We start from the raw sequence: 15,246 nt of genomic DNA, 5'->3' as shown, positions 1-15,246 counted from the left end.
GCCTGGTCTACATTGTTGCTGGTTAGCCTGAGCTACCAAAGAAAGCAAGGCATATCAGTGCATACCTGTACTGCCAGGTCTTGGAGGGAGAGCCGAGACAATCAGAAGTTCAAGGCTACCATTCGGTGCTTATTGGAGAGTTGGGAGCCAGTATGGGCTATGTGAGACCCTCTCTCAAAACAACCAAATATAAAAACAAACAAACAAAAACTAAAATGTTCTTAAATCTCGTGTCTAAAGCAGTGAATGGTGGCTGATACTTTTAATCCCAGCATTCAGGAGGCAGAGGCAGGTGGATCTCTATGAGTTCAAGACCAGCTTGGTCTACATAGCAGGTTCTAGGACAGCCAGGACTAAACAGAGACCCTTCTCAAGCAACGACAATAACTTGTGTCTGAGATGAGCACGGGGACACGCTCCTGTAAGTTCCGTACTGAGGAGGATGAGCCAAGTGGTCATGATTATTTAGAGGGCAGCCTAGTTTACAGTTCTAGGCGGACCAAAGCTACACAGCAAGACCCTGACTTAATGACAGAAACATAAACAAACCAACAAGAAGCCACCTGTGTCTAATGAACACGCCCTAAACAATACAAAAGGGCAATCCTGTAGTATCTACATTAATTGTCATAAATAATGAGAGTTAGGAACTCGAGGACGAGAGAAGTTGTAAAGCTAACAGTATTCCATTTTATATGAGACTTGAGTTTTGACAGATTTGGGGTGTCCAAAATTATACCCAATTCCCTCAAAACCAGCCTCAACAGGCCTCTTTGCCCAGACTCTGCACACGCAGCTGTGGGGAAGTGGTTTCCTGCCAGTTTCCCATCTCGCCTACCAGGTCTTCTCTCCTGAGGTCTGCCCCCCTCTTCCTTCTGTTCTGTAGGCAACGTTCCTCGAACCTTATCAGCACAAAGGTGAATTCTTGCCAAAGGTTCCCACTGACTTTCTGACTACACCCTGGCTTCTGCTGCTCAGGTAAGGTTCTCTGGCCAGTTTCAAGGCATAGGGAGGGAGCAAATTTTATCAAAGCTCAAAGTAAAAACTTGGTGCCTGGAACAAAGAGCAGAAAAATAAGGGCTCAGATCCGAAGGGAAGCATCAGGAAGGGGGTGCAGAGGTCCTGGTCGCATACACAGTCCTTGGCTCCTTGGTGCATTACCACCCCAGCTTCCAATGTTCTTGTCTCCCTTTTCTCTTATAAGAAACTTGTGATGACCTTGGACACCCGGATAAGCTAAGAGTCTCCCTGCTTCAAAGTCTTTAAATCTCTCTCTGACATTCGATGCCTGACATCTATAGAGACATGTTTGAGTGTTAGTACTTGACCTCCCTAGCCTGTCAAAACACTTTTTCTCTCTGACTGGAGTTTCTTTACCTGGACACTAAGAGTCAACAAAGTCCCTTCACAGTCCTTCCCAGGCGTGGCTGTTGAGAATATTTTGAGTGAGTTATGAGTAATCTGAACACGGGGACCACACACAATTTCTCATGTCCTCTATTTCCTGTTCATGGATGCTGCCATGTTCTTATTAATTAAGCAGAGCAAACAAACATGCGCAGAGAACTTCCCTTGTGCTGGAACCCATCCTAAGTCACTATTCACACCCATGAGTGAGGTAGTCTGGCCACTCTTGTGTGGGAGCACAAGACAGGTAAGGATTGTACAAGGCGGTAAACCGGCAGGGCTTACAGCACGTGTCCACTAGGTCAGCTGCTGATGGGGAATGGGGGCAGCGTTTTCAAGTTAGGATCAGGTTTGACTCTGAGGCCCAAAAACAGACAAAAAACAAAACCAGAAAGAATGAAGCAAAGAACCATTTTAAGGGCAAAACTCTACTATATTGGGCATTGGTGTCAGGAGTGTAACATTTCTCCTTTCAGTCCTGGCAACAGTCTGGCTACAATTCATGGATTAGATAAAATTCCCGAAGTTGAAGCTTAGAGCCAAGATTTAAAACTGGGTCTGTCTAATGCCCCCGCTCATTGTCCTTTCAGTCTTGACTGGCTGCTGGGTCTCTGCTCTCTGGGCTCCAGCTCAGATTATGTTTCCTTCCTTCCTTCCTTCCTTCCTTCCTTCCTTCCTTCCTTCCTTCCTTCCTTCTTTCCTTTTTATTATTTTATTTATTTACATTCCAAATGTTGCCCCTCGTTCCCGTTCCCGGTCCTCCCCCAGAGTTCTTCACCCCCTCCCACCTCCCTTTTGTCTCTGAGAGGGTGCTCCCCCCACTCCCCACCCCCAACCTCCCACCACCGCCTCAGCTTATGTTTTCAAGTGATTCTTAACTGTCCTATTGCCCTCCAGATATCGTGATTCACATCCTCAAAACACCCTCTGAACTACGGACTATGTTTCTTTCCACTTTACAAATGGGGAAACTGAGGTTCAACCGCACTTGTAGAATCCAAGGTCACAGAGCTACATAGCTACTTTTTGGCTTTTTGTTAGGTTCTTAAACCAAACCCTGGCTCCTGCCCCCATACTTCTGCCGTCTCTCCCAGCTTTAGCCAGGGAAACATTTTCTGAGCTCCCTACTCTGTAGTGGCCAGTGAAATGACTCAGTGGGTAAATATATTGCCACCAACCTGACAAGCTGGGTCATGTCTGGTGGAGAGACAGAGCTGGGCTAATTTCTGAAGGTGACCTCCACATGTACACTGAGAGAGAGAGAGGGAGATTATAATTTTTTAAAAAAGATGTATCTATTTATTTCATATATGTGGGTACATTGTTGCTGTCTTCAGACACAAGAGGACACCAGATCCCATTACAGATGGTTGTGAGCCACCATGTGGTTGCTGGGATTTGAACTCAGGACGTCTGGAAGAGCAGTCAGTGCTCTTAACCACTGAGCCATCTCTCCAGCCCCAGATTATAATTTTTTGAGATGGGGGTTTTACTATATAGCAATGACTATGGCTAGCCTGGAACTCACTATGAAGATGAGGCTAGCCCTGAACATTTTGAGATTTGCCTGTCATGTCTCCGGAGTACTGTGATTAAAGGATTCGTAATGGTGACCCCCAGTGGAAGGGACAAGGGGAGATGGCTCAGCCAGTGAAGGTATTTTTTGCTGCCAAACCTGAGTACCTGAAATCAATCTGGAAACTCCATGGTGGAAAGATAACTGGACGCCCTCCCCCCACCCCAACCTCTACATGAGCAATCTGTCCTTTGACCTCCACATGAGTGCCATGGTGCATGTATATCTACATACATAATAATAAAATGTAATAAAAGTGTGTGTGTTACAGAAACTCATGCATATATACAGATATGTATATAGAAAGTAAAAGCTCACAGTACCTTTGAAGTGCTGACCTATGCCCTGCTGTCTTGTGTCTCCATTCTTGTAAGCAAAACTGCCCGTGGAAGAGTTCCTGCCCCTTCAGGCTTCTGAAATGGGGCTCCAAGCCTGACACCCATCTACTCTCTAAGTACATACAACACAAAATTTACCATATTGACCATCTTCAGTGTTTACATTCCCATTTGGGACACCCTATATCCAGGACTCTCTCATCGTACAAGACTGTGCCTTTCACCTGCGTTCTTTATACTTTCTGCCGCCATCTTTGATTTTAGCCACAAGTACACAGTCACTGGGTCTAAAGTCTTTATCACTGTGTATGTACATATCTGTGTAATCATGTATGTATGTATGCATGCATGTATGTATGCATGTTAGTCTGTCTGTATACATGTCTGTGTGCATGCATGTGTATATGTAATGTATGCATGTATGTAAGTATGTACTTTTATTCATTTATCTTGTGGGGAAAGGTACATGGGATTAATGACTCTGGCAGGCGCAGGTCCCTTTACCATGTGAGTCATCAGGCTTGGTGACCACCGAGCCATCTTACCAGGCGTAAAGCCTTTATTGAGTCTACATGGTAAATGGTCACGGATTGATTTCTGTGCGCCTAACCCCCTTTCTTAACTCAGTGCCCGCAGTTGTGTAACAGCGCCATCTGGTGGGGATGATGAAAATGATGCGAAGTACAACCTAAGCCTATTTGCTCTCTAGCAGGTGGTGACAAATGTCCTCTTCTGTTCCTGTCTTTTGTATTGTTTTCTTCCTGGCTTCACGGAGTCTGAAATTTTAGTCAGTTAACCGTTGAGTGTGGTAGTTCTGTAATCCTAGAATTTATGATATAGAGGCAAGAGGATTGCTGGGAGCTAGGGAGAGTAGGTTCCTGGCTGGGCTGGGCTACTTAGGGAGAGTCTGTTTCAGACAAGAGCCAAGTGCATGCCTTTAATTCTAGCACGGAGGCAGAAGCAGGTGAATTTCTGAGTTTCTACATAGTGAGCCTGATCTTAAAAAGCAAACAATCAAAACCAAAATCATCATCATCATCAACAACAACAACAAAACCAAACCAAGGTGAAATGAATAGTGTTTGTCAAATTGACTAGGAAGAACGAGGCGCTTTGTTTGGTGGGGTTTTGGGGGGGAAGGTGCAAAGCAATTCATTTAGGAGGACAAAATTAATTTCTACATAAATTGCATCAAAACACAAAAGCATTCAAAATAAAAACCAAAAATAAGATTCAACAGATAAAAGTACTTTCCAAGGCTGGAGAGATGGCTCAGTGGTTAAGTAAGAGCACAGACTGTTCTTCCAGAGGTCCTGAGTTCAAATCCCAGGAACCACATGGTGACTCATAACCATCTATATGAGATCTGATGCCCTCTTCTGGTGTGTCTGAAGAAAGCGACAGTGTACTTATATATAATAAATAAATAAATATTTTTTTTAAAAGTACTTTCCAACCAAGAGCAAGCACTTGGGAGGTAGAAGCGGGTGGATCTCCAAGTTCCAGGACAGCCTGGTCTACAGAGTGAGTTTTAGGCCAGCCACAGAGAAACCCTGTTTCAAACGAACAACAAACACATCAAAAGAATCAAATATACAAAAATCTCTGGGGATAATAATGCCTGCCTTGGTACGTGCCTGTTGAACGTTTTTGATTATTACAGAGAATTGCACTTTCTGGTGTTCTGCTTTCATAGCTAAATGAGAAGTCACAAGTGAAGCAGTGTTTCCCTGGTTTCCCTGAGCATTCTGTATGCCAACAGTCAGGAGCTTTAATGGGTAAACAACTCTTCCAATGGCAAACTGTCCGTCTAGTCCAGGAAGACAGGATTCCAAAGAGACACTGCAAAGTGTAATGTGTGTGAGAACGGTTTCGGATCTGTTCCAATAAAGGTTAGTAGAGTCTTGTGCTAACTATTATTCTGGCTGTTGCTACACCCCTGCCCCGCTGTTTTTAAATATCTATTAGAGATTTCTACCCCACTTCACACCATATCGTTCCCAGATAAAAGACACAGAAACTTTCAGATTTACAATAAGCTTAGAAGCACTAGAGCTTGGCAGACATCAGCCCTCTGTGCTATTTTGTCTTCTTCCTTGTGATGATCCCCGAGATGTCACTCTGCGTGTCTCACCTGGGCCACCCCTACATCATCAGGTTAGCCCACATGGCTGTGTGCTTATAACCCACTGACTTCCTGGTAACTTCCTTTCTCCTTCCTCTCTCCCAATGGTCCCTACCTCAGACCCCAAGCTTGGCAGTCTTTGCTCTGTTCCCTCTCTTCTGCCCAGCCCAGGCCACAGGCATCTTTATTAACCAATCAGCAATAACTCGGGGAGCAAGGTTTACGTAGCATCTTTCGGTGCATGTGAAGATTTCCTCATCCAGATCATCACCAGATCTTGGGGGCCAGTATTTAGCATTTGAGTACACAGCAACACCAGACCAACCCCCTATAGTTGAGGCCTAGAGAGTTGGCTCACGGGTTAAGAGGTTCAATTCCCAGCACCCACATGGTTCCAGGTTCAGAGAATCCAACTCCCTTCTCTGACCTTGGCAGGCACCAGACATGTAAATGGTACACAGATATACATTTAAACAAAGTACTCATACACATAAAATAAAAATTAAAATTAAAATATTCAAGAAACCAAAATGTTTAGTAGAAAGTCAGTTATAGGATACAAGGCTTTCATCTCGGGAGGCAGAGGCAGGAGCTCAAGGCAGCCTAGTCTACATTTCATGTTCCAGGACAGCTAGGACGATAGAGAGACTTTGTCTGGGGTAAAGAGAAAAAAAAAAAAAAAAAAAAAAAAAAAAAAAAAAAACAGAGGAGAAGAGAGGAGAAGAGAGAGGGGGAGAAAAGTTTAGTAAAGGGCTGGTGTGTCGAGTTAAGGGTGGTCCCCATAGGATCATATATTTGAATGTTTCATCCCTAGAGAGTAGAACTGTTCGAAAGGATTAGAAGGATTAGGAGGTGTGGTCTTGTTGTAGGAAGTGTGTCACTAGGCTGGGGCTTGTAGATTGTCCTGAAGCTGTTTGTAGTTTAATGATAATTTCACTTCCCCAAGAAGGGCTGCCCAGTCAAGGCGACTTCAACTGAACCTTCCCATTTTAATTAGTAAAATAAAGGAAAGCAAGTGACTGGGTAGGGCGAGGGAAGTGGAGAGAAGAGAGGTCTCAGAAGTCAGAGGACAGAATGTGGAGGTTGTGGCAAGATGGAGGTTCCCAAGGACCAGCTAGACCCAGGTGATATTAATTGGCATTGAATAGCTATGAACATTAAGGATTTTGTAGGTCTAGTATCTCCTATAGAAAGGCAGTTTGTATCTTTGTCTATTTGATGTAATCTTGTTGTGTAGAGGGTTTGTGGATTGAGAGTTGAACATATAAACCTGTATGAAAAGCTATCAGGCTGTAGAGTTGTATTTATTTGGGATTTTGGGGTAGGGAAACACCCTGGGACAGAAGCAGAGAACAGGCGGTAGAAAACCACCAGGGAAGGGAGTTGTGTGGACGAGTTGGGCTGGTGGCGGCTCAGACCAGGCACCAGCGGTGAGCGTGGCTCCATATCAGGGTCGGGCCTGAGGAGATGAACCATTTTTTAATTTTTAAAAATATTTACTGCAACAGGGGCTTTGAGGTTTCAAAAGCCTGTGCCCAGACCTAGTTCTCCTTCAAGACATCCCCACCCCCACACTCCCACACTACACAGATCAGGATGTAGAACTCTCAGTAACTTATCTGGGACTAAGTCTCCTTGTGTGTCACCCTGCTCCCTGCCATGATTATAATGGACTAAGTCTCTGAAGCTATAAGCCAGCCTCACGTAAATGCTTTCTTCTATAAGAGTTGCCTTGGTCGTGGTGTCTCTTTACAGCAGTAGACACCCTAACTAAGGCAGCTGGTGAGATGGCTGACAGCCAGACAGCTGTGGTTGCTGTCACACCTGGTGACCTGAGCTCAATCTCCGGGACCCACCCCAAAGGAGAAAAACAGTTCCATAAAGTTGTCTTGTGACCTCCACATTTACACTCTGGCACATGGGCATACACACCTGATAAATAATAAATATATTTTAGGACGCTGCTGGATGTTGGGAGGCGCATGGCAGGCATGGCGCTGGCGCAAGCGTGGAAGCAGATGTCCTGGTTCTACTACCAGTACCTGCTCGTCACTGCGCTGTACATGCTGGAGCCCTGGAGCGAACTGTGTTCAGTTCGATGCTGGTCTCTGCTGTGGGGATGGCGCCGTACACCGGCTACATCTTCATGCCCCAGCACATCAGGGCAATGTTGCATTTGAAATTGTACAGTGACGAAGATGTGACCAGGATCCAGAGGTTCCTGGGGAAGAGCCACCTGTGAAGTTGGGATGAGACATCATCGGATGTGAGATACTCTACGGATATCAGCATAACCAACCTTATGAATACAAAGACTAAACTTCATGAGTAGAACAGGAAAAATCATCCTGACTCATGTGTTGTGTTCTTTCTTTTTGATTTTAAAAGAGGCTCTGATACAGTAGCTTTTATCTATTTTGACATTGTAGCCATTCGTACTTTGATATCAGTATTTTCTTAACCTCTGTGACTGTTTCAATCCAGTGAAAGCTTTTCTTAATGTAACTCTGAGTACATCTTAATTGCCTTCTATCTTTAAAACCTAAGGTCATTAGTTGGGCTTTACTGTTCTTGCTATCGTATGGCATATACATCTGCCTGGATATATTTCTACTCTTGACCACAGGTTTGTAAGGAACAATACAGAATTTGGGGATGGGAGGGAGGATATTTTGAGAACTATTTACAAAATATTTATCTGCAAGTTTTACCTCAAGAGGACGGTCTTAGCTCCCTAGACTCTTAACAGCTTTTGCTCTAAAACGATTAAAGTGTTTCTTAGTAATGAAAAGGTAAATGTCTTGCTAACATGAATACTAGGAACATTTCACCTTTTAGATACTAAATTATTATGTGGACTTATTTCCAACCAACTTTGCCGATTCCCGTGAGGATAGGTGGGGGCCTTGTATGATGCTGAGGTATACTGTGGAGCTTTCATAGAAGGCATATTGGTGTCCTCTGAGGTGATGTTGACAGTGCATACGCTTAAGGGTTAATTTGGTGATTGTCACAGGCGCTGTGAAATGCAAGGAGATGAATGGTTCAGAACCATAGCCAAAAGAAATGTAAACTCGCTTAAAACTCCTTCCACACTGTACTTTTTAAAAATGGTTTTTATTCCTTAGATGTAAAATGACTACTTAATTTTTTTTGATGTAAACTCATTAAATTAAAAGTGAAAAAATATATATCTTAAGAGACTCATTCATTTTTATTTTATTTTATGTGTGTGGGTGATTTTGCTGCATGTATGCATGTGCACCACACATGTGCAGCATCTGCAGGGTCCAGAAATGGGCATGAGATCCTTTGGAACTGGAGTTACAGGTGTAATCCTCCATGTGGGTGCTGAGAAACCTAGACCTTTTACAAGAACAAGTTCTCTTAATGGCTAAGCATTCTTTCCAGCCCTTCAATCGGTTTTTAGGTCTAATGTTCTTTTTTTTTTTTTTTTTTTTTTTTTTTTTGGAGGTGGGTGTTGAACAATACTAGGCACAGCTCACACCATGCTCCATGGGAAAAAAAAGCAGCCCAGTCTAGGCCCATTGCATTCCCAGCCTAGTGTGGAAGGGTCCATGGGCCCAAGACAATGGGAGGATGCCTGTGGGTGAAGGCCTGAAGCCACCCAGGTACAAGGCAGGTTGGAGAACTTGGCCAGGTCCGGCAGAAGGCAGAACCAGTGGGGTAGCCTGGCGGCCATGAACACCAGGTGCTAACTAACCTGCATAAGGAGCACCACAATTTACAGAAGAAAGCCAAGCCCAGACACAAGCCTTAGACGACCTCACTAGCTGTTTCTTCAAACTTGCTTCCAGGACAGCTTCAACATGGCTGACCCCACGTGTTCCAGTCTCTCAGATTGTTCCAGCCAGGACTTCAGTTAAGCCCTGCATCTACACTTTCACATTTCACAAAGACTGGACAGTAAATGTTACTGCTAGCTTTCTGAAGACTGGCCAATATCTCACTTTTCCTAGGGCCTCCAAAAGAGACATTCTCCCCAGACAGCGGGAAGTAATTTTAGAGAATGACACCCTATTCCCAAAGATGGTATGGATGGTTTTGGGTTGTTTGATGGGTGATGGATGTTTGTCGTTGTTCAAGGAGGGTTGATCATAAGTTGTTAATGGTCTTGGTCATGAAGGAAACAAAGTGAAGGAGCTTGGATTCAGGGATCTCTTTTTCTCTTTCTTTTCCTGTCCTCTATCCTTCTTTCTCTCCTATCTAATGTCAGGAGGAAAAGAGGAGGAGGGGGGATTAAAAAAAAGAGGGACAAAGGAATTATGGATAAAAGGGTAGATTATTGAACCTACGTTTAGACTAAAGGATATTAATAAGCCAAATATGTGTGTATATGTGTGTGTGCATGTGTGTGTATGTGTGTGTGTATGTGTGTGTGTGTGTGCGTTTCAACTCTAGTATAAAGTATTGTAGCTTTACAGTTGAAAAAATGCAATGTGAAGTTCCAGCACTTTTAAAAGCTGCTATTACAAACTGGTTAGGATAATTAAGAAATACAAGTAAGTAGTCAATCAATAACTTATAGTAACATTTCCTACTAGTTTAGTTAATCACAGAAATTAGTTTTATTTAGTCTCCTGTAAATGTTTTCAAAGTTAATCAGATAGATAGATAAATAGTCTCAAAAATCCTCTGAGGCTTTTAAAGATGCTTTATTTTGGCAGCGAGGCCTGCCTGCTCCCGGCAGCTCCCCACACTACTTCACAGGACATGGTGAACACTGAAGACCCTCCTTATGGAGTTGGCTTCAAATGTGGCAAGCTACCACCCAGCAGGAAACTAACCTTTGCCAAGACAAGATAGGCAGCCCTTCATAATTCCTGCTGCACAAAACATCTGTCGGATGTTTTGGACCAGAGGGATGAAGGTGGCGCTCTAACGTTGCAGAAGTGCCTTGGTATCTGTCCAGATGGCTGGCAATCTGTCACTTTATAGTTTTGGAAGCTGCTTGCTCTGCACTTCCTGTTTACTCAGGTAATAGTTGTCCTTCTCGGGTTTGTGGTGGTTTTGAAGAATAGATACAGTCTTCCAACTAAGCTTAAGTTGTTTAGGATTTAAGAAAATGATTTAGGTACAGAACTTGGACACACTAGGCAAGGATAGATAGTAGGGTACGTTCTCCAAAGTTGCCAACTGCATACCGATTGGACATTGTGAATGTGATGTTTACCTGATAGTTTTCATAATTGTTCTTATATATGCAGTTTATTGATGTTAGAGAAAGAGCCTTTTGTTGGACTAAAAGGGAGAGATCTAGGGATAATCTCCTTTGTACTGTATGGAAGAATCACCTGTCAATAAAAAAAAAATCTAACAACCGATAAGCTGAGGCAGGATTAGAAGGCGGGACTTCTGGTTGGGACACAGACTTTTCTATTGAGATGGATGTAAGAAGTGGAGGAAAGACAGTCATGTAGCTGAACTCAGGGTGGAATAAGTGTGATATTAAGTTAAGAATTAGCAAATGAGCCTAGCTTATGGCCTTAGGCATTTATTAATGTTAAGCCTCTGAGTAATTTGGGAACTGGGGTGCAGTGGGAAAAACCCCGTTATAAAATACTATTCTTAGGGTCTTCGCTTCGAACTACTACAGCAATAGCATCCGGAACAGTGCAGAGCGCCCCATCCAGCTGTACCTGGAGGCTCTGTTCTGGCTGCCTAGTTGTATGTGTGACTGTTTTAGTCAAGGTCCTGTGTAGCATCAGGACAGATGTCCAGAATGCATATACAGTGAGAGAGGACTTCAGGTCAGCTTACACACACGGTCAGAGTAGTTCAACAGTGGCTGTCCTGCACTAGAGAGGCTCAAAACCTGGTAGTTGATCAACTTGTGAGGCTCGGTGTCTTAGCAGGCCCAACTGGTGCTGAAGGAAGGGTTTGAGGATTCTCAGAGAGGTCCTGGTCTTCAGTCCAGGGCTTGGTTGGCAGAGCCTCCAACCATCGGCCATGTAGCTTCGAATCCTCTTCCCAAGCTTGGGGTGAGCGATGAAAGCCAGACTGAGTTTGCAGCTGGTGTCTTGGCATCTTGGGCTTGATGGCCTGAGACTTCACAAGGGCCTTGGTGGCCTCCGCGTGTGTGCTCACTGCCTTTGCACTGTGGGCCTGCATCTTCTTCAGGCCTTTCTTGTTGTGCTTCTTGGCAAAGCCCATGTTCCTCAGGAACTTGGGGCCAACCCACTTAAGAGATTCATATCTTTGTGACTGGGGTTTCTTGATGCCATATCTGTGCTGTTTTTGGGACCAGTTGTGTGTGGTGTGGTTCTTGGACTTGGCCATGTAACCCGCTGCTCCCCAAAGACACCGATTCTAATATCAGGGAAGTATCATCATTATCAACACCATCACCAGCATCACCACCATCACCACCATCACTATCAGCAGTAGCAACAGCAGCAGCAGCAGCAACGGGAGGAAAGATGAACTCACCAATGACAGCCACTATGAGAAGGTGACACCTAGGTTTATTGAATGGGTATTTCCACATCAAGCACAGTGAGTGAAGAAGTCCTCCACAGGTGTGCCAACAGGCTGACCTGAGGTACAGAATCACTCACTGACCCTCTTTGCCCGGTGACAAGGTGTCAAGGTGACAATTGAACCACCACAGTGGTAATCCAGTCATACGGTGGACATTGTTCTGGCTATCTGTTCGTATATAATGGCGTTGTGTTGGTAATTTAAGACCAAGGGCAGTAAGACATAGTCTTCCTCTCCAGATGCCAGAATCATAGCTGTCCTCTCTGGGAAGCCATTAAGGCCATCTTGGATGGCATAATATGATCAGTGCTCCCAACAAGTCCTTTTTCCCCTTAATAACGTGATAACTGTGACCCCAGGCATGATCTGCAGATTGTAGAGACTGTATTTCATAACTTCCAGTTCTTTAGCCCACTGCGTCTCTCCAGTTAATGTTCACATTATCCAGGGATAACGATGTCCCTCTACTTTTTTTCCAAGAGGATGTGCAAATCAGAGGTGAAGGCACAAAGAAGTGTTTTGAGTGAGAAAAGGGCCAGGTCAGCTGGGTATAAGTTTCTAATTACGTCTTTCTTTCTTGAAAAAAAAGCCACGATTGACACATTTCAAGGTGAAAGAGGAAAAGGTGCAGGCTACTGCTTAATTTCAAGAAATTATATAAGACAAAAACGAAGGTGCATAAACATTAAAGAAAATAGAAAACTAAAAAGATACAGTGTGGAGCTAGCCCCGCCCCCTCCCTTGCACATTGTAGCAGATGTGCAGCTTGGTCTTCCTGTGGGTCCCCAACACTTGGACCAGGGGCTGTCCCAAAAGCTGTTGGCTGTTTATGGGATGTTCTTCTGGCTGGGCTGCCTTATCTGGCCTCAGTGGGAGAGGCTGGCCTAGCCTCACAGAGACTTGATGTGCCAGGGTGGAGGGATATCTAGGAGGTATCACTCAGAGAAAAGGGGAGGGTGGGATGGGGGGAGAATCATGGGAGGGGGTGATCTGAAGGGGGGCAATGAGTGGGAGGTAGAGTGAATAAATTAATTAATTAATTAATTAAAAAAAATATATATCCAAACCTAAAAAACAACAACAACAAAAAAAAAAAAAACAAAAACAAAACAAAAAAAAAAAAAAAAAACAAAACAAAAAACTTAGAAGCTTTAAAAATGTTTCCACTGGGGCTGGAGAGGTGGCTCAGTGGTTAGAGCACTGACTGTTCTTCCAGAGGTCCTGAGTTCAATTCCCAGCAACCACATAGTGGCTCCCAACCATCTGTGATAGGATCTGATGCCCTCTTCTGGTGTGTCTGAAGTCAGTGACAGTGTAACATACATGAAATAAATCTTTACAAAAAAAAATGTTCCCACCTGCCTCATGGCATATTGTGGCTGTCAAACACGGAAGCATCACAAATAAATGTCTTTTACTTTTAAACTGTGTGTGTGTGTGTGTGTGTGTGTGTGTGTGTGTGAGAGAGAGAGAGAGAGAGAGAGAGAGAGAGAGCACAGACCTGGAATCCCAGTGCCCTAGAGGCAAGAGGATCAAGAGATCAGGTTTCAGGCCACACAGCAAGTTCCAGGCTAGCTTGGCTGCATGTGTAAAACAGAAGAAAACTAAGAAAACAAAACACCCCTTACAAACACAAATCCTTAGCACAGCAGGCTGCAGTTGGCTCCTTACTTTTGGGTAAACTCCACCAATACAACTCAATTCTCTGCTGATCTCTTTCTCCAAGCCTGCTCCGCTGAAGTTTCAAAGCAGGGGAAAGTCCAGGTTCTGACAAGGACAAGCTGCCCTGTGCTTTGATTGGACAATATACCAATATACATTGTCCTAATCTCCACTGAGTTTCCCAGGATTGACCCCATAGCACCTCTTTGGATGGAGTAGTAGAAGTTCCTGGCTTTTCTCTTTTTTCTGTCTCATTCTCTGGGACCCCATTTCTCTGCGTCTGAGAGCGCTTTCTATATAAACTACCTGTAACCTTAAATGTCAGCTACTATAATTGAAGTGCTATTAATGTTCATGTATAATTATCTTAAACCTTTTGCCTCAAAGACCCTACAAACATCTTATTTGGTGGCAAATGTAGCCATGTGCCTTGTAGACTGGGTGTAGCCAGCTTCCTTCTCTTAGTATTTTAAAAAAGAAATTCATTCCTATCTGTAGAATGCATCAGTATTCTTTCTTATTGCATTTCTTTGTGGTGCCCATTTCACTTCCCTTTTGTATCACTCGATACTTTGTATTCTGTGAGATCTGTTCAAAGTTGGCCTCCAGGAGCCAGGTGTTCTGGTAAGAACTTGGCTTCTGTGCATTTTCCTTTCATACCTTGTGGTTACTTTATGGGAAATTGTAGATTTATGTTAAGGCAATACATGATTGGACGGTGCATAGGTAGGCGGCAAAAAGGTAGGAAAAAAGAGATCAAGATGGAGCTGGAGAAAGCTGACTTAGATCCTGGTGGCTGTAATTGGTAATAGGTAAATATGAATATTTTAAGGGTTTCTGTGGGTCATTTTATCTCATATAGAAGGGCAGTTTGTGTCTTTGTCTATTAGATGTAGAGGTTTTGTGGATTGAGATTGTAATATATAAACCTACATGAAAAGCTATCGGGCCTTGGAGTAACGTTTAATGGGTGGTAGAGGAAAGAAAACAGCTGAGGCTGTAACCACCATCCGGGACAGAAGCAGCGGGGCGGGCAGAGTGAACCGCATGGGAAGGGTATCTCGTGGAGAGTGTAGCTCATGGACCTAGTGGCAGAGTTCAGAGTTCGTGCGCACAACTCTGCACTGGAGCGGTGCCCGTAGAGTGAGACCTTGGGGGCTGATAAAGAGATAATCCTACCACTCTTAATATTTATGTGACATGAAATAATTGTTGAAGAGAGCAACAGTAACATTAAAATTAAATTCTTCATTTCCTGGATTTTACTGTTATGGAGAGAGACAATAAATATAAAAAAGGCAAAAGCCTAAAATCACTATTTGATGTTATAGAGTTTTTTAAAAAGCTTTTCTTTCTACCCATATGATTACACAAGGTAACTGAATACGTTCATAAAATGTGTAAAGGTTTAAGAAAGAAAGTAGAAATCTCATTGCAGTGGAAACCATCACAAATGTTCTGGTGCCTTCATTATTATTGGAAAATAAGGTCTCATTTAAACTCGCTAAGTAGTAGATGATGAATTTGAACTTTTCCTCGTACCTCCACCTTCCCAGGGTTCTGGGATTACAGATGTGTGCCACTAGGCTACACTACGCAGTGCTGAGGAGGGAGTTTAAGACCTCCCGCATGACACA

This window comes from Micromys minutus, assembly GCF_963924665.1.
Source record: "Micromys minutus genome assembly, chromosome: 2".
In the NCBI taxonomy this organism is placed as follows: domain Eukaryota; kingdom Metazoa; phylum Chordata; class Mammalia; order Rodentia; family Muridae; genus Micromys; species Micromys minutus.
Note: the sequence above shows the minus strand (reverse complement) of the source record.